Here is a 4,163-nt window from a genome sequence, read left to right on the forward strand (position 1 = left end):
GGTATTCCCAGGCGGTCTCCCATCCAAGTACTGACCAGGCCCGACCCTGCTTAGCTTCCGAGATCAGACGAGATCGGGCGTATTCAGGCTGGTATGGCCGTAAGCGATTGTAAAGGGAACAAACACATTATTTATGGAGGCAAAGTGGAATATTTACCAAGTCTTCTCCTTAATTTGACAATTTGTTCTTCTTATTATTATCTCAAGTCTTCAGTTAATCACAGACCAGAAGAATATTATATTAATGTGTCATACATGTTTACAACACCATCTATACACGGCTCAATCCTCTGTAGGGTCGCGGGGGGGCTGCAACTCTCCCAGCTGACTCGGGGCCAAGGCAGAGACAACCTGGACACGTCACCAGTCCAGTGACGTGCGGTCAGAGCAGGCAGGTGAGGCACAGTCATCACGGAAAGAAAAAAATATATGATGATAAAATAATTTGAATTGTTCTATTTATCCAGTGATTTGCACTATAAAGCAATTATTTTTTCATTTAGCCTCGTCAGTTTTGACGATTTTCAAATACAAAATCGCTAAATTTTCGCAATTTCCCATTCAAATGCTTGGAAGAGAAGCCGGTGAGGCAGCGGCGAGCTGCGCCTCACTTGGATTGCGCAATCCCTCACTGCGCAGGCCGCCATGCGTAGGCTGTCACTGCAGGAACCCAGCGAACTGAGGTATTGCGCAATACAAGAGCGGCAGCAGCGTGCTGTGCTTCACTTGGATTGCGCAATCCCTCACCATGCGCCATGCGTAGGCTGTCAATGCAGGCAGCCTCACTAGGTAGTGAGGGATTGCGCAATCCCTCTCTACCTACGCTGTCTGGATGCAGTGACGGGGTGCTGCTGTCTGTATGTCGCCAATAACATGTTTCAAACACATTTAATATATGAACTGATGTTCCATAGTTCAGCTGATGTATATAATCACGCACAGTGTTTTTGTTACCAACTGTATGTGTGTCACGTGGTGCTGAGCGACCGTAAACTCCTGAGAAGAGGTTCTCGGTGAGGCAGGCAGTTCTCTGGCCTCATGGCAGGGGGCGCTCTGATCCCAGACATGCTTCTTGTGACTCCGTGGCTGCAGAGTCAGTGACAGCAAGTTAGACTAGGTACTGTATAGAGTTAGCAAGTAAAGTGCAGCGAAGGAAGATAAGGAGACTTTACAAAAAAGCAATGATGATAATGATGCTTTTTTCAAGAGTGGTTGAACTATTGCTTTTTAAAAATCAGCAGGAACAGAACCAGTTAAAAGAGACAAGTTTATTAATTTAAGAATATAAGGACTTACACACTTATAAACTTCTCTAAGAAACCTCACAGACAGGATGTCTAATGCACAGGAGGAGGGTTTCATTTTGTGGAAAATTTTAGAGAGGGTGTCAATTGAAACAGTGTTAAAAGATTCCAGGTGAGCAGTAGCTTTAAAAGAAGCAGTTGTTTCATGAGTAGACAGGGGAATGTGCATCCTGATGCTGGAAAGTTTGTTCTCAAAGAAGTTTAAAAATTCCTCACATTTCTCTGGAGAAGAGTCCATAAAAACAGTAGTAGGGGCTTCTGTGGCATGATTAAATACACTGAACAGGGTCCTTGAGTTATGTCTGTTTTCCTCAATCAGTTCAGAAAAATAATTTGCTCTTGCGTTACTGACCTCTGAATTAAAACCTTTTATACCATGGTCTGGGTGAATACTCGATTCTGATTGGCTGCAGGGTGTCCATTAANAGGTGAGGCAGGCAGTTCTCTTGCCTCATGGCAGGGGGCGCTCTGATCCCAGACATGCTTCTTGTGACTCCGTGGCTGCAGAGTCAGTGACAGCAAGCTGGACTAGGTACTGTATACAGTTAGCAAGTCAAGTGCAGGGAAGGAACATAAGGAGCCTTTACAAAAAAGTAATGGATATTTTGTCCAGAAGGAGCCGTTGTTGATCACTGCTAGTTAGTAAGAAAAAAAAAAAAAAAAAAAAGAAACACGCGTTTTGTGGGCTACAGCTTGTATGTGTAAAGAATGCAGCTATGAAATATAACCCGTAAACTGCTGCCAATCAAATGGCAAATATGCTCCTATGTAGAGTGCATATATTTATAAATCAGATTGTGATGAAGTCAGGGCCTCACCAGCCATGAACCTCACTGCTCGTCACTGGACAGAACATATCCTTGTGCTCCACTTTGAACTCTGTTTCTTTCTTCAATGTTAATGCACGTACAAGTTCATCTCACTCCTCTCCATGCTACTTTTTTTTTTCTCCATCCAGAGCTGGAATAACCACTGTTAACCTTTATAGTCCTTGCTGGTACCACATGGCAATGGCTAAACTGTAAAAAAAAAAAAAAAAAGTAAGAGGCTTGTAGAATTTTCAATTGTAAAAAAATGAATTTGCATATAAAGCATGACATGAGGCAAAACACAAATTAGTCCAATAAATCTGTCTAAAATGTCAGAAATAATTCAGCTCAACAGAGCAAAGTGCAAAACTGCCAGTGCAATAACTTAAGAAAATTACCTATCCACCCCATACTTACTTTCCACTTGTGGTCTTTCGGTCTGTTCGGTTTTGTTTGTCTGATGGTTTTGTTATAGGAAAACTTTGGCCAAAATGCATCCTAGGGTCTTGTTGTGAATGTACAAAAGTCAAACTTTCATTTAAGTGTCACTTTAAGATATAGTGTAATTTTTAAATTTACCAATAGGAGTTTGAGTTACAGCAATTAGACTACGTGTGTTGTTACAGTTTACAGGATATGCAGTATTTCTGTTAAACCCATTAGTAGCACAGACAATGGGGCGTCTGGTATGTAATAGAACAGGTATGTAACGACCAGGCGCATTAATAGGCTCGGCGGGTTGGGGAGCATCTGTCTGAGANAACTAGTGAGATATGAATGTGAACTCTACATAGAAGGACACTGAGATGACCTGACTCTGTCTAAAGCACAGTGTCACATTTCATATTCACTTTAATATGGAATAACTTGAAAATGGTGCAACTATCAGATTACTATGTACAGATTTCTGGATTGGGCTCAGTTGAGGCACTAGATGTCAGTGTTTTACAGGGGTTGAAGGGTTCTGGACACAACACAAAGTGAACAAAGCTTTTCTAGAGGAGACATGAAATATGTACCAACAGGTGGCTGTAGGTAAATGCTGATGTTAATGATCAATGTTGGAAAAAGTGGACTAAACTGAGACCTGATGATAATTAGAGACACCGTGAATTATAGTCATCTGTATGTTTTCTAAACTTTCCATGTGATTGTATTTGAGATATTCTGACAAATATATATATATATAAAGTTATTCCAACACTCAGTAGTCCAGTGATCAAAGACATCAGAGATCCACAACGTGACTGACTGTTTATACACTACACTTCAAATATAGTTTTTTATTATTTTATTATTAATATTTTCATAGCGACATGGTGTTTAATAATACATATTTTTAAATACCTATGAAGATTTTTTTGTCTTCTTTCAAGTTTGTCTCTTAGTCATTGTGTGAGAAAAAGCTTACAGCACCTGGTATTCCCAGGCGGTCTCCCATCCAAGTACTGACCAGGCCCGACCCTGCTTAGCTTCCGAGATCAGACGAGATCGGGCGTATTCAGGCTGGTATGGCCGTAAGCGACAGTGAAGTGAACAAACACACTATTTATGGAGGCAAAGTGTAATATTTAGCAAGTCTTCTCCTTAGCTTGACAGTTTGTTGTCATTGTTATTGTCTCAAGTCATCACTTAATCACAGACAAAAAGGACGTTAGGTGAATGCATCATACACGTATGTCGACAACAGCGTCTATACACGGCTCAGTTCTCTGTAGGGTTGCAGTTGGGGGGGGGATGCCACAACTCTCCCAGCTGACTTGGGGTCAAGGCAGGGGCAGCCTGGACACGTCAACAGTCCAGTGACGTGCGGTCAGGGCAGGCAGGTGAGGCACAGTCATTACGGAAAGAAAAAAATATATGATGATAAAATAATTTGAATGGTTCTATTTATCCAGTGATTTGCACTATAAAGTAACTATTTTTTCATTTAGCCTCGTCAGTTTTGACGATTTTTAAATTCAAAATCGCTAAATTTTCGCAATTTCCCATTCAAATGCTTGGAAGAGAAGCCGGTGAGGCAGAGGCGAGCTGTGCCTCACTTGGATTG

At 41.4% G+C, this 4,163-nt stretch overlaps 1 protein-coding gene and 1 long non-coding RNA gene across 2 annotated transcripts in view; both read left to right on the top strand.

Annotated features, from left to right (window-relative positions):
* LOC103365683 (uncharacterized) overlaps window positions 1-105 on the top strand; it is a 4,925-nt gene extending 4,820 nt beyond the window's left edge. The window contains exon 2 of the long non-coding RNA XR_520631.1: window positions 12-105. This is a non-coding gene — a long non-coding RNA (uncharacterized LOC103365683). The remainder of the gene's footprint in view (window positions 1-11) is intronic.
* A 1,267-nt stretch (window positions 106-1,372) lies between these two features.
* The window catches only part of LOC103365687 (actin-related protein 3), a 23,891-nt gene continuing 21,100 nt past the window's right edge, over window positions 1,373-4,163 (top strand). Inside the window, exon 1 of the mRNA XM_008293181.1 lies at window positions 1,373-1,386. The gene's annotated coding sequence lies outside the window, so the exon portion shown is untranslated. The remainder of the gene's footprint in view (window positions 1,387-4,163) is intronic.

This window comes from Stegastes partitus, unplaced genomic scaffold (assembly GCF_000690725.1).
Source record: "Stegastes partitus isolate 25-593 unplaced genomic scaffold, Stegastes_partitus-1.0.2 Scaffold863, whole genome shotgun sequence".
Taxonomy (NCBI): Eukaryota; Metazoa; Chordata; class Actinopteri; family Pomacentridae; genus Stegastes; species Stegastes partitus.